The sequence below is a fragment of the Ambystoma mexicanum genome, chromosome 7q (assembly GCF_040938575.1).
Source record: "Ambystoma mexicanum isolate Mex_15411 chromosome 7q, UKY_AmexF1_1, whole genome shotgun sequence".
Taxonomy (NCBI): Eukaryota; Metazoa; Chordata; class Amphibia; order Caudata; family Ambystomatidae; genus Ambystoma; species Ambystoma mexicanum.
The window spans coordinates 429,511,559-429,536,457 of NC_090941.1; positions in this window are offsets into that span (position 1 = coordinate 429,511,559).

Below are 24,899 nucleotides of genomic sequence, written 5' to 3' on the forward strand. Positions count from 1 at the left end.
TGTACAAATGTGCGCATTGAACATGGTCATAAGTGTATGAAGTTTTATGCTTCTATCAAAAATACATTTTGTGTTATATCACTTTTTCCGCTGTTTCTTCCTAGAACATGTCACAGAGTTCTGGCACCTTTTAAAATGTGCAGCCAGAATTTAGATTCACAAATATGTTATTTTGGTATTTTTAACGATTATAAGTGGTAAGTTATATGTATTTAAACAAAATGCTCTTTGTGAATGTCCAGCCACAAATGGTTGTTTGTCTCCGCCTCCTTCCGCCTGTCTGCAGCCCCGAAGCAGTCTCCTCCCATTTCCTCCTGGCCCAGGCCATTTACAACCCTTCCCACTTAGCACTCCTTTGAGCTGGAGGAAGTCCATTGTCTCCTTCTGGCTCCCAAGCAATTGGCACCTCCCTGTGAGTTTCAGCTGGTGGGAAGTGTCCTCCCTCTGGGAAGAAACCTGCCTTTCAATTTCTTGCAGCTCAGCCAGGCTTAATTTAAATGTTATTTCTGTTGCATTTTTCCTTTGCTTAAAAACAAATTGTAATTTCAAAACAGGCAGCTAGAACACTTATTTCGGATTCTAAACCATGGGATTAACAATTACAAAATAGGTTACTCTCAGTAACATGACATTTACATTGCAAACATTTGCTTTCAGTTTATACATTTTTAAAGTTAATCAGGCAGGCTTCTGACAGCTGTCCTACAGGCGGCTGAGGGTACTGAATCCAGATTTTGACAGATTCCACAGGCAGGCAACTTTTGCTTCTGAATGTTTTTATGACAAATTCAGCTTTTCAGGACATTGTAAGACCACAATGATTTCTTGAACTATGTGAATTGTAGCACCCAGCAAGAATATTGGATGTTTGAGGGTGTTTTGTACCGGCATTCTGCAGTTTCAGCAACCAAGAAAAAAGGATTTAAATGCAAGATTTTGGATTTCTTTCAGCAAAGCACTGCTTTTTCTTCCGTGCTCCATTTTTACTTGTTGTGAAGCCCAGTGACATGTTTCAGGAGTGAGATCTCTCTTCCACCACTGACAACATGCATGGTAGATTTGGCAGCCATCTTTTCATGTTGCACAGCGTGATTTCCATAGGTTTTGGCATGCACAGGGGTTTTGCGGCCATTTTAGGATTTTTTGCACCATCATAACACAGGGATGCCGCATGGCAGAGCAAAAGTGGGTCAATACATCCCACAGAGCCCCTCTGCTGACTTAAGTTTGACCACCCGTCAAGGGGAAGTCGGAAGATTGGGACGTTGTTTCTTTCTTTTTGGTCCAGATGGACAAAGTCGTCTGCTTCTCCCACCAGTGCTGGATCGACAGGTTCTCCTCGCTGGTTCCGGATGGGAGTATGGAGCGATACTCCGGGCCCCTTGAGTCTTTCCTCCCGGTCCCCGAATCATCGTCCTTGGTTCTTAGAATCCTTGGTTTCAGTGCTATGAGACAGAACAGAGCATGGTTATGGAATTTTCCCCACTACTATTCATGTAGTGGGGCAGATGCATACATTGAATACTGTTTACAATGCCCCCGTCTGTAATTCCCAATGATTTTGACAGAAGGAATGGTTTTAACAGTTGGAATTTTTCTAGGGATCCAGAATGTCCCCCTCTGGGTTTCTGGATGGCTCCTCTATTTGCCACAGTGTATGCCTAGGATGGCAACACTTCAGCTGATTTATGTGGACCCACTTGTCTTCCCCTTCTGCCAAACTGCCCTTGGGGATGTGCATTTTGTAGGTGACTGGTGAGATTCTGTCTACCATTTCAAAAGGACCCCGCAAAATTGAGAGAAATGTGTGCTGTTTGGCCTGGTTCCTTTGGAAATTGTACACGTATACCTGGTCTCCTACTTGGTATTCTTTTTTAGTTGTCTTAAGGTCATAGTGGGTCTTCGTACTGTCTGCAGATCTTTCTAGATTCAGCTGAGCATAGGCAAAACCATGTTGAAGGTGTTTTCTCAGATTCTCAACATACTCATGAGTTGTGGAGGCATTTATCAAGGTCTGCTCGTGGGTTCTGTAGAGCAGATGCTGGGGAAGCACCATGCTTCGTCCAGTCATCAGCTCAAACTGAGACATTTTTGTTGCAGAAGAAGGGGTAGATCTGACGTCCATCAGGACAAGAGGTTATCGAATGTCCCAACTTGGCCCAGAATCTGCCACAAACCTTTTTCACATGCTCACAATTGTCTTGTTGTATCTCTCAACTCCACCACTAGAGGCTCGCCGGTGGGCAATGTGTAGTTTCCTTTTGACCCAAAGTATCTCCCACAGCTTTGTCATCACTTCGCTAGTGAAGTGGCTACCTCGGTCTGACTCAATCCTTTGGGGTAGTCCAAAATACGAGAAGATGTGGTTTATCATCAGGGCACCTGCTGTTGCTGCCTTGCAATTTGGGGCTGGAAGACATTCCACCAATTTAGTGAATAAGCATGTCACGGTCAATATGTACTTGTTCCCCCTAGAGGAGCGAATCATGGGCCCAATAAAATCAACCTATAAATCTGACCAAGGCAGTGTCATCCCCCTCTTTTGGAGAGGAGCACAGTGTGTGAGTGATGTTGGCTGAAATTGTGCACACACAAGACACCCCTTCAAGTATTGGTCGAGGTCTTGCCCCATGTGTGGCCAGTATGCAACCTCTTGCAAGATTTCTAGTGTTGTATGAAACCCCCGATGACCGGCTGTGGCTGCATCATGTGCGTGACTTAGCATCAGGCTTCGGAATGAGGTGGGGATCACCCACTGGTCATGGCCAGCTATGGATCTCCTCACCAACAAACCGTCTTGGATTCGGAACATTTTTGGACATTTCATCAACATTCTGAGGTCCTCTTTCCCTATGTAATCGGTATCCGTCAGGGGGAAGTTCTCGGGGTCCTCAATGTGTTGATAAACTTACCAATTATTGGAACCCCTTTTTGAGCCATAATCAAATCAGCATCTGGGGTCTCCTCACTCCATTGTACAGTTGAGAATTCATTGTGAGCATTTGTCGGGGACCTTGTGATAGCAGTGACCTGGATTTCCCCCAACAGGGACTCCATCTCAAGTAGATCCCCTTGGATGGCTCCGGTTTTGGCCAGCTAATCAGCTAAATCATTTCCAGTTTTGTCTGGTCCCTCTACTTTAGAATGACCCTTGATCTTTTTCCAGTAGATGGTCATCCAATTCGAGGTGACCATATCATCAATATTCTGTATTAATTTTCCATGTTTCAATGGTTTATTATTAGTACATAGCATGCCTCTGGTTTTCCACTTAACCAGGTCCTCCACAAACCTGTTCCGCACATAATCTGAGTCTGTGATTATGACCAGTTTGTGGAGTTGGTGTTGGACAGCAGTGAGGATGGCTTGATGCACAGCCATCAGCTCTGCCACTTGACTACTTCGGGGACCGATTTTGTACCCAGCGGAGGGTTCTGTGGCATCATTCACCCATGCATTCCCTACGCCGGCCACAAGTTCCTTTTCCCTGCTGTTGTCAACATGGTAGGAGCATCCATCCACATAGACAGTGGGCATTCCCTCGCACTGGTCTTCTTCATAGACTTTCTGTGGGGAATTAAGGTATGCCTCCATGTTGTCCTTGATTTTAAGACTTTCGTCCTCGAGACAGTTTACTCTGGCACAATCATGCAAGTCAGCCAGAACTTGCGTGAGGGGACTCTTCTTGTTTTGGCCTTATTTGACCTCCACAGGAAAGCCTTGCATTGACAGAATACAGGAAGTAATTCGGGAATTGCTCACATTTCCAGTCCGGATTCTGTCACTCTGAAGATATTGCAAGGGTTGGTGTGTAGTCTCCACTATGATGTGTTCCCCTGGATAAACGGGCGGTAATATTTCAATGCCCATACCGTTGCCAGGAGTGCCTTCCCACAATCATTGAATTTTTCCTCCACAGAGGATAAAGTCTTACTCGCATAGGAGATTACTTTACTGACCTTGTCATGCTTTTGATATAATACTGCAGTCAAGCATGTTTTTGAGAACCCTGTCTCCAAGAAGAATGCCTTGTTTTTGACAGGGTAAGCTAAGCAAGACGCTTGTGAGAGGCTTCTTTTGAGTTGTTTAACTGCCTTGGCTTGTTCTGGAACCCACTCCCACTTGACCCCTCCCTTCAGAAGATGGATCAGGGGTCTTGTGATCTCTGCGTAGTCCTCAATGAACTTTCTGCTGTAATTAGTTATTCCAAGGAGGCTCCTTAGTTCCTGCAGAGTTGTGGGGTCTTTTCATTTCTGGAGTGCTTCCACTTTCTTTTCCTGGGGTCAGAGACCCTGAGGCGTTATCTCATGCCCCAAGAAATTGACACGGGTTCTGCACCACTGTTCCTTTTTTAAAGAGAGTTTTGCTCCGACAGCCCTCAACTGTCAGAACATAACAGATCTAAGCTATGTGTTCCTCCACAGTTGAGCTTTTGACTAAAACATCATCTACATAGGCCAGGTTACCCCTCTCACACAGGTCAGGCATGGGCTTGTGTAGAAAAATGTTAAATTCATTGCTGGAGTTGATGTGTCCGAAGGGAGTCCGGGTCCATGTGTACTGCTGTCCCCCGAAGATGAAAGCCAGCTTGTACTGGTCCTCCCTACTGACAGGTACAGTCCAGTACCCATTGGTCAGGTCTATTGCAGTGAATACCTTTGACCCCTGGATCTGGGCCAGCCCTTGGTTAATGTAGGGAAGAGGCTATCGGGAAGTATGGACCCATTTGTTGAGCTCCCTTAGGTCAACACAGAGTCTCCACTGGCCGTTTGGTTTCAATATCCCCATCACCAGATTATTGAAGGTGCTGTGGACTGGACAAATTATCCCATGGGACTCAAGGTTCTTAATTATTTCAGTAAGGGACTCCATTGATGCGAGAGGCAAGCTATATTGCTTCCCAAACACTGGAGTCATGCCACGGTCCATGGGCATTGTTGTTGTGTGGATGTCGGTGCGACCACAGTCATATGAGTCCACCGCGAAGAGATCTTGAAAATCTAAGAAAACTTGTTTCAATTTTTGCTTTTGCTCCAGAGTCTCACAGGCACCTGCTAGGTTGACTCTCTCTTCAACCATCTGCCTGAAGCCTGGAAAGACTTCCGGTTTGGCTATCTCAGCGGCCTCCTCCAGCTGGGTGGAGAAGTCTCTGGTCAGAGTGCTGATTTGGACTGGTGGCTTCAGGTGGGGAAGGCAGTCCTCATGGACTTGAAAGATCACCTCATCCCTTCATTAAGTCACAGGTCACATCTTCCTTACCATAAGGGCAGGAAGAGTACACCAGGAAATTCCCCCATGCCGGGTGAAGATCCTGTCTGGTGTTGTGTCATCATCGCTATCACTGTCAAAACAGTCCTTGGGGATTGGTCCTAACAGTTAATTACCTAAATCTATGTAAAAATGTCGGTCATCAACCGTCATTCCAATAATGGTGCCTGCGGCCAGAGTGATACTCTTTAGGTCGCTGTTATCCACCTCTATTGGAATGGTGTTGTGTTCTATGTTGACTAGTGGGGTTGGGTTTACCCCCAACCCTTGCTGTTGGAAATGCGCATTGAGATGGACATAGGCACCAGGGTTTTTCAGTTTCTGTCCTTTTTTAATTTTTACTTCCAGTGAGAATTGTCAGGTCCGTTCTGGGATGGTGACTTCCTCTCCAATCGGATTTCAACTGCATATGGCAGCAGTTGTGCTGACCAAAATGCTTTCTCTGGGTCATCAAAGTCCATGGCATTACCCGCTAATCGGCTTTGAAGTTTATTAGGTCCAAACTAATGGCAAAGCGTTTGAGAATGTCACTGCCTAAATAAAATGCAGCAGGGACATCTCGCACAACCCAACAATTATGGACTATGCTCTTGTTGCCTATGGACATTTTGAGCATACACCTGCTAGGCAGGAGATTTTTGGAATCGGGTGTTTCCAGGTCCATTTCCCATTTGCCTAAGAGTTTAAATATGGGAATGGCTGGATCTTTTGGGAGTTTGCGGAAAATGGCCTCGCGGATGAAGCTCTTACCGTTGCTCACACATACTCGGGCAACAACAGAGTCCTTCCCTTCATTTAACTGAATATGGATGAACAACTGCTCTCCACTTTTCTGAATATCAGCCAAGCTTTGAGCTGATTTCTCATCTTTTTGGACTATTTGGATGGGATTTTCTGATTGTGAATTTGTATATAATTTCAGAGTGTTTCCTTCCAGTGTGGAATGCCACCTTAAACTGGAAGGAAGGTTGATTTTCAGAAATAGAGAGGACTCCCCATCACCAGTTTGTTGTCCTACTGCAATTACTGTCACGTCTGGGATTTGATTATTCTGGAAGTGAAAATTCTATTTGGTCATGTTTTTGTTCAACCATGTGGCATGTGCCGTGTAAACTAATATGGTTGACACTCTGTTTTAATTTTATTGGTCGGTTAGTCTGGGTCCAGAGGACCTTGTTTACACAATCTATGAGGGGAGACAACCTACGCAGGACATCATTCCCTAGTAAACAAGGTGTGCCCTCTTGAGTCACAACTATGACCGGGTGCTTCACCTTGTGTCGCCCAATTTTAATGTGCAAATCCGCATTCCCCTTGATGGGAATTTCCTTCCCGTCGAAGTTCTGAAGTTTTCCAGGATGAGGGGTGAGAGGAATTTGGTACTTCTCCCCCTTCCCGAATTCAGTTGATCAAAGGCCCTTTTTGACAGAATGGTAGCTTAGGATCCAGTGTACACCAGTGCCAAAATTGTACATTGCCCCTGTATTTGTACCGGGGCATACAATCTTCCCTCCTTTTCCTCAAGGGGGCAAAGATAATGCACATTTTTGGCCAACTGGTAAGTTAATTTCCTTGCTTTGGATACTGACAGAGAGGTGATTTGGGCAGGATTCTGTTTGGTATCTCGGGAACCTGTAGGAAAAAGGTGACAGCTAGATATGGGGGAAGTTTTGGGTTCCCCTGGTTCTGATTCTGGGCTGCCCCCCCCTTTTTGGAGGCAGTCACAAGGATGGGTTTGAACCAGGGGATTTCTGTGATGGTCATTCTGGGTACTGATGATGGGTGGTTTAACTCTATCCCCACATCTACCCAGCCTGGATTTGGATCCTTTGGGACCCATTTTTCTTTGGGAGGAGTTCCCCCATCACTGAAGGAGAAGGCCATTTTCTAGGAATCCTCTGAGGACCGCTCTCCTTCAAACTGGAAGATTTGCACCTCCTCCTCAAAATGGGCCTTTTTAGGCTCTTTGTTTCTCCTACACGCCCTCTGCTCTTTGGGTTGCAGATTTTCGAGGGCAGGAGATTTTGGTTCCCGTTCCTGGGTTTCCTGGGGCTTTTCACAAGTGGGGAAGGAAGCTTCCTCCAATGCTTTACACCCCCCTTCCCTTTGTGCCTACTCCCTGGGAACAGGTAGGTTGTCATGGTTCTTCACCTGTCATTGTTCTGGAGCACCAGACCCTGGATTTGAGGCATTCTGAGCCACCATGCTCATCTGAGGGTTCTGTTGAGCCCTCAGCATTCGACCCAGATCCTGTGCCATGTTCTCGACCTGGCGCTCTAGTTGGGACACCCGCTCTGGCTGGTACGGGGTCCTCAAGTCTCCCCTGGGTTGATCCTGGGAAGGGTAACTATCCCTTCTTGCAAAATACCCCTGGTTAGGGAAGTTTGGGTACCCCTCCACCCTTGACCTCCCCTCTCCCGGATTGGGCCGTCTAGGCTCAGGAAAGTGGGGATAGAAGGATGGGTTGTTTTGGGGGTTGAAATTTGTCAGGTACCTGAGAAAGAAATTTGGTACGGCATTTGGGGGATTACTGCCCTCCTGGGAAAAGTGAGGAGGGAAGTTCCCTGGGTTTCCTGCTGTCTGGTTGAATCCCCCCCCCTTGGGCTGGAGGAGTCCATACATAACCCAGGATGGGCCTATTTCCCTTGTAGCGTGGGCTGATGTAATCAGGCGAGTTAGGGGTCCCATTTGTGGGGTTACCTCCCTGGCTCCCTATTTCTGATTGGCCCGAGGGGCTTCTGGGTTTGGGGTTGTTTGGATTCTTTGCGGGAAGGTTTTTAGGCCCCCCCCATCTCCATATCTGAAATGGGGGCAACGTTCACCTCCACCACCTTAGCAGCAGCAGTGCGCAAAGGTACATTTTAATTCCTGAACAAATTCTTGTGGGGCCTGGTCTTCCCCACATTGTAAATTGTACGCTGCCTTGCGAGCCTCTTGAGGGTTCCTATGAATGGAAAAATGTTTCAGGATGGCCGCCCTATATGTGGACCATCTGGAATGTTTCTGATCCTCCAGCCCCGCAAAGAAGCTGGAATATTCAGGAGAAAATGACCACTTTACATATTGAATAGAGCTTTGGCTATCCTTCGGATTGGAAAGTTTACATCATCTGTTCAAACAACTCAAGGTGCTACCAAACCGAATATTTTGCATTCTTGTGGTAGGGTGTAATGACACTCCTAATCACTTTTATTTGTTTCTGGGGATCCTTGAGCAAGTCCCTCTTGACCTTGTTAGCCGTTTTACTTCTTGTCACCCTGGTACTCTCATACTCTGACTCAGAGGAACTGTCTGGTCTTCTAGGCTCTCCCGGATTCTGCGAGCTTGGGAATGGCTGGCAGATTGTGGGGGCCTAGTTTCTTCAGTCCTGTGGCGCTCAGAAGAGTGTTCTGATTCTTCCTTGCTCCCAGGATTGGTTGAGTAACCCCCTCGCTGTCCTAGCTTGGAAGAGGTTTTTAGTATGCTCTTAGTGGGCCTAATGTAATGGTTTGCCCAACCAAATTTCTCTGCCTGATCTCTTGATGAGTTATATTTCTGAGGATCCATTTCTCTGATCCTCCCCTCACTGGAGTCTCCCTGATCAGAGAAGATGGCCCTAGCCCTTGGGAACCTATACATAGATGCCCGCCCATCCATTTCTGGGAGGCGCTGACCTATTAGCCCCATATTCCCCATTGGGTTGAAGTCTATCATCCCCGTGGCCCTTGGCTCATGTGAGCCAGTGGACATGGGGTTGGCAGAGTCCATGGACTGGAATAGATTAAAGTCTCCAGTGTGTGTGTGCCAGTGGACATGGGGTTGGCAGAGTCCAAGGACTGGAATAGATTAAAGTCTCCAGTGCCGGGGTTCCTGAGGTGATGCTCAGGGGTCTCCCTCTCCCATCTGACCTCATCTCTCTCAGCCCCTTCTCCCTGTTGCCATGCAAGAATCTGACCATTTTGTTCTTTTATTAGAGCCTTACTGGTCTCTATTAGTTTTTCCTGCATGGTTATTTGTCTATGGAGCCTGCCATTTTTCTCACAGAGAGCCTCATTGTCTCTCTGTGCTTCCTTTCTGATTTGGGAGTATTGGGCCAATTTTTGCTGCTGGAGGGTCACCTCCTGAGTCCTGTCCTCACTGGCCTGATCATTCTTTGCTAGAGCATCTTCCACAATCCTGGTGTGCTCTAACAGTTGTTCATAGTCCATTTTGAGCTCACCCAGTCCCAGGTGATTTTCTTCCACCTTGGTTTTTAAATATTTGACTTCCTGGCCTAAGGCGTCCCTTTCCTGAATTAGAGTACCCCTCTGTACAGCCAGGTCGTCCCTTTGTTTTTTAAATGCTCCAGCTTTCTGGTGCTCTTCATCAAATTCTGTTTGGGATTCAAGGTCTTTGATAATTAATTTATTATTTTCCTCTTTTAATTTGTCTATGCGATTCTCTAAAGTGACCATTTGTTCTGCACATGCTCTGTTAAAGGTGAATTGCTGTTACAGCTTTTGTTAGCTCTGTTGCAGAGAGTCCAATCTTTCCTGACACTCTTTTGTACTGTCAGGTATATGGTGTCTTGCTCTACCCTCTCTTGCTGAAGGAGATCCAGATCTTCCTTTACATTTGTCAGGTACTGTCTGGTTTCACTCTCTGATTCTTGGCTCTTTTGTAGCCTTTGCTCTGCAGAGTCCAGATCAGTTTGGGCTTTCTCTAGGGATTGTACTTGCCTTTTTGCCAGGTCTAGATTTTTGGCGTATATTTCCTGTATTACTCCAATGTGGAGGTACAGATATGCCTCTATTTTGTCCATTTTACATTGCTCTTCTTTTGCCCTTGGGGCCATGTGCAATTCACTAAGTGCCATGTGTAATGGACCCTGATCCTGCCATATATCTAATTGTGTGGCAGTGGCTTGTTGCTTGATTTCCTGCAGCCAAACATTCTCATCCTGCACTGTCCATTCACCCCTGACAAATAGTTTGTGCAGTAGGTGTTCTTTTGCCATATTAATTTCCACTGGGGTCGCCATTCCGGAAATATTCATTTCCTTCTGACTTATATCAGGGTTTTATTTTTACCCTTGCAAAACAGGCCCAACTCCTTTGAGTGGTCTTATTGAAGGGTGTTTTTACAGTGTAGCACAGTATGGTAGCCCAACAAGGTGTCTGTACCCCGTCAGGTAGCACGCTGCGTTAGACAAGTGGTATGTCTAATTCAGGATCTCGTGACGAGCCCCCAATCTGTAAGTGATTTCAATCCGGCACTTTACCTAAGTCAACGCCTAGCGTGTAATGCACAAGTGAAATCCTTATTTATCTGTGTCTAAAAATTATTTTATTCTGAACGATGTACCACTCATATCAGGCACCTCTCTAGGAACCCCCACGGTTACACTGAACCAGGAATCAGGCTGGTTTGCAAAGTTAAAATATTTATTTATGTATTCACAATTCAATCACACTATGTTTAATGGGTACACAATGATCACCAATGGAGTGATGTAACACTAAGCAATATCTTTAATCACAATGAGTAATAATGAGTAAACAATTCAGCACAGAAATAATAGTTTTATGTGTGTATTCAGAACAGATAGCAGTGTGGTTACTATTTCCCCCTGTACACCCCTCAACCCCCCCAATAGGCAATATAAAGAGATAGGAGGAGAGAGCAGGCCTTAGGACTGGCAGAATTCAAACAAAATAACAATCCCAATTCCCCCCAGCAAATACAAGAGAAAAACTGAATTGATTGGCAAGCTGTCAAAATGGTTTTTAAAGTTATCTACAGAATAGAATGTGCAAAAACACTAAATATGGTTTAAATTGCTGAAATTGTTTAAATTCTTATGAGAGCTGCTTTAGATAGTTAAACACAAACACTAGCAATGATTTGATACTAAGGAACAATGTGAAATCTTAAAATTAAGGTTGGACGCAATCAAAAGCTGTTTTACATGTGTCAGAACTTCCCTAAACGAACATTTGCGGCAGACTTTTCAGCACGCAGTAATTGTGATTACGGGAGAATCGTATGGATTTGGGATGCGGTTTTAGGTTCTCTGGAGAGCTGAGAATGTTAGCTACAAGCAGAAGTCAAAATGTTGTTATGGACATTTTAGTGGAGTTTGTTAATTTCAGATTGGCGCAAGAATGGAAACCAGGAATGCACTTTTAAAAGACAAATAGGATTTCTTACACTAGATTATGACTATAGAAAAAGAGAATGCCACACAAGAATCTCCATAGTCCTGGCCAGAGACCCGTCATGTGGTGGATACTCACTTTCTTTCTGGGATTCAATTTATTTATTCACAACACTAATGATTTATGATTTTAGAAAACAGATAAGAGAAACTTAGCGCAAGAACAGTTCTGACAATTCAAAAATACTCCTAACACTACCTGTTCTGAATACAAGATAGGATGGGTTTATGATAGGGATTAACTATGGACAGTACATATGCTAGTGACAGAGTCCTATTCTATAGATACACAATAGATATGTTTCAAATGGATTCTGGTCCGTCAAGATTTCTGGTCAGTGAAAGGAACCTGGTTCTGGAATAGAAAGCTGGGCACACCAGACTCGACTGGGTATGTTCACAGCACGGCACAGGACTGGATCGGGTCTGCAATGGCTCTGGTCACAGCTCAGCACCGCTGGATTGGATCTTTTGGTTCCGATGATAATTATTTTGCGTGTGCTGAAGGCAGCAGTACAGCTCAGCCTGGATGTCTTTTGGTTCCCCTTAGGTGGTGAGATTTTGGAATTTAATGCCTTGCTGAGAATGGTTCAGCTATGCAATGGGCCTTTCTGTTTGCCAAGTTTCTGGAGTCTGGAGCAAGGAAGATGGATGGTTCTCTAGCAGGGTGCTCCGCCAGCGATCGGTTAGTGGGTGAATCTGTGTGTGTTTCTAAGTCCTCAGCTATCTCTATTTATGCTTATGATAAAGGGGTGTGTGTGCTGGTTTATCGTAAACGTGCCCCCTTTCCAGGGATTGGTCAGGGTCTCCTCTCTTCCTTGATAGTAGGCGAAGAACAGGGTGTCACCATGATGATGTGGGTTTCCAAGGCCTAGAGTCCACCCCTAGCCTCTTGAACACAAAATCAACTTTTAATACAATACATATTTATAAATGTGCAACCTCTATAACAGGCATATATACAGTTTACATATTTTTTGTAGCAGATACTCCTCCAAACCCCGTCACTGTAAGATCTTGTGTCTGCTTTTTACAGAATTTTGCCCTTTTTGTCCGGAACACCATGTCCAGTTTATCAGAAAATGTGTACAAATGTGCACATTGAACTTGGGCATAAGTGGATGAAGTTTCATTCTTCTATCAAAAATACATTTTTGTGTAATATCACTTTTTCTGCTGTTTCTTCCTCGAACATGTCACAGAGTTCTGGCACCTTTTAAAATGTGCAGCCAGAATTTAGATTCACAAATATGTTATTTCGCTATTTTTAAAAATTTTAAGTGGTAAGTTATATGTATTGAAACAAAAAGTTCTTAGTAAATGTCCAGCCACAAATGGTTGTTTGTCTCTGCCTCCTTCTGCCTCTCTGCAGCCCCAAAGCAGTCTCCTCCCATTTCCTCCTGGGCCCAGGCCAGTTACGACCCATCACACTTGGCACTCCTTTGAGCTGGAGGAAGTCCATTGTCTCCTTCTGGCTCCCCAGAAATTGGCACCTCCCCGTGAGTTTCAGCTGGTGGGAAGTGTCCTCCCTCTGGGAAGAAACCTGCCTTTCAAGTTCTTGTAGCTCAGCCAGGCTTATTTTAAATGTTATTTCTGTTGCATTTTTCCTTTGCTTAAAACCAACTTTCAAAACAGGCAGCTAGAACACTTATTTCAGATTCTAAACCATGGGATTAACAATTACAACATAGGTTACTCTTAGTAACATGCTATTTACATTGCAAACATTTGCTTTCAGCTTATACATTTTTAAAGTTAATCAGGCAGTCTTCTGACAGCTGTCCTACAGGCGGCTGAGGGTACTGTGCCCAGATTTTGACAGATTCCACAGGCAGGCAACGTTTGCTTGTGAATGTTTTTATGACAAATTCAGCTTTTCAGGACACTGTAAGGGCATAATGATTTCTTGAACTAAGTGAATTGTAGCACCCAGCAAGAGTATTGGATGTTTGAGGGTGTTTTGTACCGGCATTCTGCAGTTTCAACAACCAAGAAAAAAGGATTTAAACGCAAGATTATGGATTTCTTTCAGCAAAGCAATGCTTTTCCCTCTGTGCTCCATTTTTACTTGTTGTGAAGCCCAGTGACATGTTTCAGGAGTGAGATGTCTGTTCCACCACTGACAACATGCATGGTAGATTTGATAGCCATCTTTTCATGTTGCACAGCACAATTTCCATATGTTTTGGTGCGCACAAGGATTTTGCGGCCATTTTAGGATTTTTGGCACCATCAGAACACAGGGATACCGCATGGCAGAGCAAAAGTGGGTCAATACATCCCACAGTTTCCATTTTACTAACACTAACGTGCTTGAGTATTCTCCTTTTAGACTGACACCAATGACAATACAGTGCTTTTCACAGGACACAATCGTCACTCCACTTAACATCCTAAGTTATCTAACAATTTGGGGCCCTATTCATAGAATTCAGGGCAGAAGCAGAGCAAGTGATGCGTGCCGAGAAGGAGAGTGCACCATGCGTGCGCCAGCCATGGCGCAAACCAGCAATTGTGTGGCATGCGTATTCATGGATTTCACAATGCATCAGTAGCCGTGGCCCAATGAACAGCAAGCAGCACGCCACCTAACACCGCCCTGTGCGCAGGAAAAAAACAGTGAAATGGCCAATACATTGCAAGGCTCTGCGCCATCCATGGCCCAGCATAAAGCCCCCCTCTATCGTAATTGCATGAAAAATTCAGAGCGTACCCCGCTCGCACTAGACAAAATCTCATGTAAAGGTTCATGCGTACCCCTGCAAAATCATGTACCCCCCTTGCACCAGTCAAAACCCATGGAAACGGCTGTGCGTAACCCCGCGAAATCGCATACCCCGCTCATGCCGACCAAAATTGCATGGAAAGGGCTGCATGTACCCCGTCTGCACCCCCAAAATCACGAACCCTGCCGCACCAGCCAAATTTCATGCAAAAACCTGCGCGTGCCCCATCTGCATCCCCGTGAAATCGCGTACCCCACCCGTGCCAGACAAATCGCGTGGAAAGGGCCATGTGTACCCCCACGAAATCGAGTACCCCGCTTCCGCCAGCCAGAACGTGTGGAAAGAGCTGTGCGTATCCCCATGCAATCACATACCCCACTTGTGCTGACCAAAAACACGTGGAAAGGGCCATGATTACCACGTGAAATCGTGTCCCCGTCCGCACCAGCCAAATCGCATGCAGAAACTTGTGCATGCCCCTTTTGCACCCCCGCGAAATTGCGTACCCCACCCGTGCCAGCCAAATCGCACGGAAAGGGCTGCGCGTACTCCCACAAAATCAAGTACCCTGCTCACGCCAGCTAAAACGTGTGGAAAGGGCCACACGTACCACCACAAAATTGCATACCCCGCTCCCGCCAGAGAAATCGCATGTAAAGGTCCACACATACCCCCGCGAAATCGCGTACCCCGCTCTCGCCAGCCAAATCACGTGGAAAGGGCTGTATGTGCTGCCATCAGCCGAAAACACACCCGCAGGCAGCCCACACCACAAGAGAACCCCCACCACCCGTGACCATAGCCTGCAAGCAGCACGCACCACAAGGGAACTCCCCATCTCCCGTGGCCATACCATAAAGGTAGCCACCCGTGACCATACCTCGCAGGCAGCCCACACCACAAGGGACCCCCTATCACCCGTGACCATACCCCGCAGGCAGCCCACCCATGACCATATTATGCAGGCAGCCCACACCAAAAGGGATCCCCCATCACCTGTAACCAGATCGCGCAGGCAGCCCACACCACAAGTGACCCCCATCACCCGTAAACATACCCCGCGGGCAGCCCACACCACAAGGGACCGCCCATCACCTGTGACCATACCCCACAAGCAGCCCACACGTGACCATACCCCGCAAGCAGCCCACACCACAAGGGACCCCCTCATCACCCGTGACCATACCCTGCAGGCAGCACACACCACAAGAGACCCCCTATCACCCGTCACTATACCTCACAGGCAGCCCATGCCACAAGAGACCCCCCATCACCCGTGACCATACCCTGCAGGCAGCCCACCCGTGACCATAACCCGCAAGCAGCCCACACTACAAGGGACCCCCCCATCACCCGTGACCATACCCCGCAGGCAGCCCACCCGTGACCATACCCCACAGGCAGCCCACACCACAAGGCACCCCCCATCACCCGTGACCATACCCCACAGGCAGCCCACACCACAAGGGACCCCCCATAACCCGTGACCATACCCCGCAGGCAGCCCACCCGTGACCATACCCTGCAGGCAGCCCACACCACAAGAGACCCCCCCATCATTCGTGACCATACACCGCAGGCAGCCCACCTGTGACCATACCCCACAGGCAGCCCATACCACAAGGGAACCCTCCTTCACCCGTGACCATACCCCGTAAGCAGCCCACACCACAAGGGACCCCCCATCGCTGTGACCATACCCTGCAGGCAGCCCACACCACAAGGGACCCCCTCATCAACCGTGACCATACCCCGCAGGCATCCCACACCACAAGGGATCCCCCATCACCCAAGACCATACCCCGCAGGCAGCCCACCCATGACCATACCCCGCAGGCAGCCCACACCACAAGGGACCCCCTCATCAACTGTGACCATACCCCGCAGGCAGCCCACGCGTGACCATACCCCGCAGGCAGCCCACACCACAAGGGATCCCCCATCACCCAAGACCATACCCCGCAGGCAGCCCACCTGTGACCATACCCCGCAGGCAGCCCACACCACAAGGGACCCCCCCATCAACCGTGACCATACCCCACAGGCAGCCCACACCACAAGGGTTCCCCGATCAACCATGACCATACCCCGCAGGCAGCCCACCCGTGACCATACCCCGCAGGCAGTCCACACAACAAGGAACTCCCCATCACTGTGATCATACCCTGCAGACAGCCCACACCACAAGGGACCCCCTCATCAACCGTGACCATACCCCGCAGGCATCCCACACCACAAGGGATCCCCCATCACCAAAGACAATACCCCGCAGGCAGACCACACCACAAGGGACCCCCTCATCAACCGTGACCATACCCCGCAGGCATCCCACACCACAAGGGATCCCCCATCACCCAAGACCATACCCCGCAGGCAGCCCACCCGTATCCCTATACCCCGCAGGCAGTCCACACCACAAGGGACCCCCATCACCCATGACCATACCCCGCAGGCAGCCCACACCACAAGAGACCGCCCCATCACCCGTGATCGTACCCTGCAGGCAGCCCACCCATGACCATAACCCGCAGGCAGCCCACACCACAAGGGACCCCCCACCAGTGACGACAACCTACCTGCAGGTCCTGACTCATGTCCCCCACCCCTCCAACACATTGGCTCAACATGCAATCATGTAGCATATGTCCACTAAAATGCCACCACACGCTGCCCCCCAACAGTGCACCACAACACCCATACATTTAATGTACTCCCCAGTACATGCCCCATGGCAATCGCAAATTCACACATGCATGTTTGCACACACATGAACAACATAGCTCAACAGCAGGGACACACAACTGAGCCAAGGAAGAGTGAGACATGCACCAAATTATTGAGAGCAGACACCACTTTGATATCAAGGTATACAAATGTATTAACGTAAAAGACAACCAGTAAAATCAACATGAATGTAATCCAAATGAAAATGAAATGGAAAAAATAATGTGATGGAAAAAATGTAAAACACAAAAAAGTGGTCCATGTCCAATGATGCCTCTCAAATTGCAAACTGAAATAATAACAAAAAAAACATTTCTCCATGGTGAATAAAAACATCGCAAAAAACGTTTGGTCAAACTTTATACAAAGATACAGGGTCCCTGATCCCAAAACATAAATCCAAATCTGAAAGAACACATGAAGAAATAACTATTTACAAGATGCAGAGCAAAGTCCCTGGGCCTTATTACGAGTCCGCCGGTCTGGAATACAGTGATTCCTTGATGACGGTGACACCATTACCGCGACCGCAAGGTTTGCGGAATGAACAGCCGATTACGGCTTGTTGGTCGCGCGCACCACACCAAAGCGGAAACGGTGTCACCACCGGCAAGTAAACACCCACGGACATTCCGCCCCAAAAAGCAGTGGAAAAACTGTGATCGCCCCCGCCGTCCCGGGCACGGAATCGTTGGAAGCGGAAATACCATGACCACGAAAATCAGAAACAGAGAGGAGGCCATTACTTAAACCACAATCCACTGCCATCCTCAAACACCACCGGCCAGATCACCTCCCTGAGCTGTGAAAATCATCAACCACTTTGGCATCCCGGATTCCAGCAAGAAGACAGCGCAAGCATAGGTTTAATGAGGCAGAGCTTAGAGAGCTTGTGGAGCATATAGTGGACCATGCTGAAATGCTTTTCAGCGCAGACCAGCGGTGCGCCACCAAGCAATGCCGTAAGGAGGCCTGGGCGGAAGCAGCACGCAAGTGCACAGCAGTATGGGTGACAACACGCTCCGTAAAGGACTGCCACCGGTGGAGGCCCAGCATCCCAACTGAAACTGCAGTCATGGGAGGAGTGGTTCAGCAGTGTCCTGCACCTTGAGGGCATACACTGCATTGGCGACGCAAAGGCAGGAGTGAGCCCACCTGTTGATGCCGGTAAGTGCACAAAGTACAAAGCCATGAGTGTGAATGGACCCCAGGAGTGACCCAATGGACCCACTGATAACCCCCCCCGCCAGGGCAGGAGTGACCCAATGGATCCACTAATAACCCACCCTCAGCCAGGGCAGGAGTGACCCAATGGACCCACTTATAACCCCTCTCTCCCAGCCAGGGCAGGAGTGACCCAATGGACCCAGCAATCACCTAGATGACAAGCAACGCGCACCCAATACATGGCCCCTGGACATGCACACAGTGCGTGACTGAGTACAAGCTGAGACACACACACCTGAGTGCATCAACACTCAAATGTGTGTACATGCAAGTGGTCACAGATCGTTCAGGATGATGCATGTGATGGACCCATCAAGTACCACCACACAACTAACAGCATGCCCTCTGTATCCCCACGGGCATTTCAAGTGACAGTGACAATGCCCAACAGGTGATGCAACATCCACATGCACGTGGCCAACGCAGCCCTCCTGCCCGGGATGAAAAGGCAAGCTGCTCCGGGACACAGGCACCAGCACCAGATGCATCTGGCACGGATGCAAAAGCCGACGTCTCCATCCCCATGCAGGCTGCCGCCACACAAGTGGCACACACTCCCACAGTGGCCACAGATTCCACCCTGCAGCCATCTGCACTGCTGAGGAGGCTGCATCTAGTAGCGACAGTGCCCCAGCCATGCAGTCAGAAGTTGGAGGACAGGAGGAGGGGGACAACTTGGATGACCTGTCATCCCTCCACAACCTGCAGTTCAGGCCTCCCTCAATGCACAGCCCCATGAGGTCGCCAACGCCCTCCATGGCATAGCTAAGTGCCCGCATGCAGCGGATGGAGGAACAGCAGGCCACCCTAGCCCAGCTTGTGGAAAGTCAGCTGGAGGAGGTAAGGCTGCAGCGGGAGGAAGCTAGGCTGCGGCGAGAGGAGGCCATGCAGCAGCGGGAGGAGGCGAGGTAGCAGCGAGAGAGCATTGTGACATTGTTGCATTGGCTCTCCAGGGCCATTAGACATTTCGCCACAACCATTGTCACCTTGGCACGCCATGTCTGGGAGGGCAACAGTGTGACATCCACCATCGCTGAGTCCATGTTGGTTGCCCAGCAGGCGTTTCTTGGATGTGTGCCACCAGTCACACAACCAGTGCCGTCCACCAGCACCACCCCATCAAGCTCCAACACTGCCAGCCCACGGAGGCACTCCAGTCAGCTGGCTGAACCCTCCGGCAAGGACGCTCATGCGCATAAGCGCTCCCGGGAATAGTTCAATGTGGGAACGGCTGTCCACAAGACATTCTGGGACACAAAGGGTGTATGTGGGTGGGTACGTTTGGGTGGTGGGGGAGGTCCATTATGGGTTTAGTAGTTTGGGGCCTTGTTGGGGGTGGGTATGTTTCCGTGGTGGCAAAGGTCCATTATGGGGTTAGTGGTTTAGGGCCTAGTTGGGGGTGGGTACGTTTGGGTAGTGGGTGGGCATGTGCGTACTGCTTTCCTATCCAATACACCTTCTTTCCTGCTTTTTTGACAATAAATCACCGTTGAAAACTCTTTCATGAGTGGACATCCGTAATTTAATTTGCAATCAATCCATTTATTAACGTGCATCATCATATGCATGCAATGCTTTTCATGTGCAGTCTCTCAGAAGTAAATGCGAATGAATGTATCGCGTGCATGTTGACCATTGTGTGCCCCCCTGCGAGGGAGTGCAGCCATCCCCATCTTCATCATCATCCACTGTGTCTGGAGGCGGAGGAATGTTCCTGCGCATGCACAGATTGTGCAGCATGGCACAGACAAGCACTATTTTACCTGTCTTCACTGGATTGTACAGCAGTGATCCGCCAGATCTGCTCAAGCAACGGAACCTGGCCTTCAGTAGGCCAAATTTCCTTTTGATCATGCCACGTGTGCGGACGAATGCCCTGTTGTAGGCCTCCTCATGCCTGTTCCTTGGCCTCCATATGGGCGTCAGCAGCCATGGCATGAGTGCCTATCGTGCATCACCTACATGGGATATAAATGGAGGGGACATGTCAGTGTTTGTGGTATACATGACTTCATCAGATGCAGTACAATCATGTCTCATCAGTCAATCATCCATATGGGGAAAGCACTGGTCTGACCAGTGGGTGATTACCATTCCTGGGTCAGTTGTCCACATTGGCGCTTGGACATTGCCCAACGACTTGCTGTGCATATGAAGTTGCCCTTGTGGCCAGTAGTGGTTGGTGAGCATGTCATTATGAAGTGATGTACACACATGGAGGAGTCAGTCAATAGACACTGTGATGATGTGGTTGATGCAGATTGTCTGCTGTGCACACATCATGTGCGTTGGGGGGCACTGCTGCATAGTGTGGGTGGGTGTATTCAGTGGCTCATGTCGTATTAGCTTGTGCTACTAGAACATGTCTTGGTTGTGCATCTCCTTTGGCAGTGTGTGTACGGGCACACTGTGCCCATCTGTCATGTGTAGCTTTGTGATGTGTGGGTTGTGGTGACTGTCCGATACATTGGCCAGGGGATGATGCATTGGCAGTTGTAGCAGCCCAGTCACACAGGTCATTTCCCTGGACACCCACCCCCTTTCACAAGGGCAGGGCATTGAAAGTTGTACTCACCCAATAGCCATGCGCTTTGTCAAGCATAGCGTTCCATGTACCGTGGCAATGTCAAATTCTGCAGGACCATTGAGTCATGTGTTGACCCTGGGAAACGTGCACAGCAATGTGTTATCACTTGAACAGGGTCACATACCATCTGTACATTCAGTGAGTGGTACCAGTCAGTGGTATAGTTTCCTATTGCGGTACACCATCTCCATTGCACATGTTACTGTCAGCTTTATGTGGGTGCAGTCTACTGCACCTATGCAATTTGGCATGGCGACAATGGCATGGAAGGCAAAATTGGTGGCAATGACTTGGGCAAGGGTACGGGGTAGGGTGATGTGTTCCGACACATGGCGCAGCAGGGCATCCAGTACCTAGCCCAGTATTTGTGAGAAACAGGGTTGTGACAGCCCGTGCAGCTCACCAACAGTGTGTTCCAGTGCCAAGAAAATCCAGTACCAAGACCACCTTCAGATGTGGGGGGGATTGCTGTCGAAATGCCAATACGGCTGCTGATGTCGTCCTCAATCATGGTGGTGATGTACATGATTGTTGGACGGTCCAGCCGGTATAATGTGTGGATCTGTCCTGGGGTCAGGTTCAAGGGTGAGGCCCTGATGCGGGGTATTGCAGGCTGCATGCGAGGTTGTGCCATCTGCACAATTGGTTTTGGCATGGGTGCAGGATTTGCTAACTGCCACCTGCGCCTCCTCCGCCTCTGCCTCCTCCTCCTCTGCACCATTGCTGCCACCATATGCACTGCTGCCTGTAGGTTCAATAGCCCCAGTCCTTATGCTGCTACAGCGGCTGCCTGTATAGTTGTGCTTGGAGTTGGCCTGGGTGTGGGTGTGGCCCTTTTGTAGGCTCCCAGTGGCCTGCTGGGTCCAGCTGGGCTCATTTGGTACACCTGTGGTCTGATTCAGCTCACCAGACACTGTTTAACGACAACTCCGCATTGGCGGCGATACTCCCACGGTTTGGTGTCCACAGTGTTTCCGTCTTTTTTATGGGGGAGTTTCGGTGTCCGTACTACTCGTAATGCGCACAGTGTTACGTATTGCCGGTATCAGGGGGTGTCATCGCGCTGTGTCTGCTGATGCAGTTATCGGGTGTGTTGACTCTGCAGTGGCGGTTTCGGGCTGGTGGTATTTCCGGTATCGAAGGTCAGAATTCGCCAGTCCGGTAAACGGTGCCGGTATGGTTATACCAGCAACATTAAGCACCGACCGGCAGACTCTTAATGAGGCCCCATGAACTCAAAATACATTTAAAAATAAGAAAACCTAACCATAATGAACTATTTACAAAGGCAGCGGCCTAGTCCTAGGACTCACCATTTCCCCCTAGAGTTTTGGCCAGGGCATCATCGAACTCTGCATCTGTTTCCCTGATGCTCTCCCCTCAAGGGCCCGCAGGTACTCCAATGTGCTCCTCTCAAACTCCCTGCAAGACTCCTCGAGGAACTCTGCCCGCCTCTCCGCCCGACGCAGAGTGTTCTCCGCTCTGATGATCGTGAGTCGTGCCCCCTGTGCCTGCTGCCGCTCTGCTCCAATTTGCTGGCCTATTCGCTGCAACACAGAAGACATACTTGTGTCACGGTCCATGTTTCCCTCCTGCCCGATGGCCGTTACTTGCTCCCCGATGTTGAGGGCCCCGATTCTTGTTGCCTCCCACGTCGAGCTTGCTGCTGCCAAAAATACTGGTGCCTGCGCCTCCAGGACAGTGTCCGGGATGATGACAATTCCCGGGGCTGTCGTGCACATTCCCTGCTGCTTGGTGCCTGCACTGCCTCCATTGCCATTAGTCCTGTTTCTGCGGTGACCACCTCTGCTGATCCTCCTTCAGCTCCCAACTGTGGCAGGGATATGGTCTCCACCAGACTGGCCGCTGTGGTTGTGACAGGTACACAGGGGACCCTGGTGGTATCTGGGCCAGAAGATGGCAGGGAGGACAACAAGCGCACAGTGGCAGAAGAGGAGGAGGGGGTCAAAACAGTGGACAGCACAGGTAAGAAATTAATGACTATGTGCTGAGTTAGCAAGTTCATGTACGCCTTGCAATACCTGTTAGCATCGGCTCAACCCTGTCACGAATTACTTCATCTGCAGATAGTGGAAGATTAGTTTCGGTGGATGCATCCGCTACCTGCTAACGGGTCCGGCCTGAGGCATGCCCGCAGGTGCATACTGATGCAGTCGCAGAGTCAGGGACAAGGTCAGACACAGGCCCCTCCATGGTGACCTGCACTGCCTCCAGCCCCTGATCCTGGACTGCACCAGTCACACCTACCTCATCACCCCTGCCAGGCCCCATGTGCTGGGCTGATGTGGCCTCCTCCTCCTCCTCGTCCACCACCAACATGGATGACTCCCCACTGCCTTCCACATTGAATTGCCCCTGTGTGGTCTCATCTGTCCCTCCCGCTGCCGAGGAGCCCACCACCGACTTATCCCTCTTGGGCCTTCCCTCAGCAGATGCGGCCTTTGTTGCGGACACGGCACCATTCTCCTCGCACCCGGACGATGTTGGTACCTGGGAGGATGACTAGGCCCTGCGTCTCCACCTGGTCGAGGCATCCCTACTGCGGGGCTCAACAGCACCATCTCCCCCCTCTTCCTCCATCACCGCTGTGGATAGGGAAACATGGGACACAAACATCAGGCTACTGAACATATGTGTGTCTGTCATAATGCAAATGTACATCAGTGGTACTGTCAAAGGCCACAACCATTTTCGCCCACCAATACACACAGGGAAGTGCCATTCACAAACATTCACGAACATGTCTGTCATTCACAATAGACATCCATACCCTTGGACAAGGCACTGACACATGATCACAATTGTGGAATCACCTCACACGCATCATGTGACATACACATCTCTTTCACACACATCACCTGACTGTCATGAGGCAGGCCATGTAGATATCACATCACAGTGTACTCGAGTGCAAATTTGCAGTGTGAGGCCTAATCAGGAACTCAGTAACATACACACCAAGTGTTGTGTAGTCAGACACTCACTACTCAGACAAACGCACATGTACAACATGCATGCCCATGATGTTGACATAAGCACCCATGTGTCACACCTCTCGCATGCCCCAGTCCAGACACAGGTATGCAAACATGTGCGCGTCGTTACATGCCAGTGCACATCATGCATTGCAACACACACACCATTGATGTGGAACACGCTTGAATGGACTCACATGCAGCACTGTCAGGGAATGCACACATACATCTGTACAGGAGGCATGCCAGACATAAGGGCAAGGTGCACACTCCAGCCACACCTCAACATGCACATGCACTATGGTGAACAAGAACACATGAACACTTACCAGTCGACTCCAGACGCATCACCAAATCCAAGACCTGGGCGTACAGCGCTGGGTCGATGCACTCCAGGACCTGCATCTCATCTTTGGTTGACCGGCCCCAGCGCCTCGCTTGATCATCACCAGCCTTGAGGAGGCGCTGGGCCTTGTTGGGGTTCCTGGACCTGAAGTCTTCCCAGCGCTTACGGACATGTCGGTAATCGAGGGATGCCACCCCCTTCCGCGTTGATGGCACCCACAATGTCCACCCATATCTTACTCTGTCCTTCCTTGCCGAGTCGCAATGGTCCAGGGAAGAGGGAATCATAATGCCCCAGGACTTGCTCCACCCGGATGCCAACTTCTGTGGATGAGAAGCTGACAGCTCTCTACCTCTCTGCCGGGGTGTGGGCAGGTGGTCCTGAGGCTGGGCTGTGGAGCCAATCAATGGCAGTCGGGAGTCTTTAGGATCAGCAGAAGTGGTCACAGCAACAATGGCTTCAGAGCAGGCCCCAAAATGGAGGGCACGTGGGCAGCAGGCACACAAAGTGGGATGGCAGCAGCAGATGGCTCTAAGAGGCAGCTCGGGGCAATTGGAGGCAGGTAAATGGCCTTGTGGGCAGGAGTGTGGGTCTTCCATGTTCTTTCGCGTGGCCAGCCAGAAACAGAGTGACTCTGCACGTGCAGAAACAGTGCATTAGAGTGTAATCAGAGGAAAGGCACTAAGCGCGTAAGTTATGTGACACGTGCTGGACATTGGGGGTTGCCTTTCAGTACGGGTTAAAGGTCCGCGTAGGACAACAGTGCAATGTATGTGCTTTTCGTGGATACTGACGCGTGAGATTCATAATTTTTGTGGGTTGACATGCGACTTGTTCACTACTGTGGCAG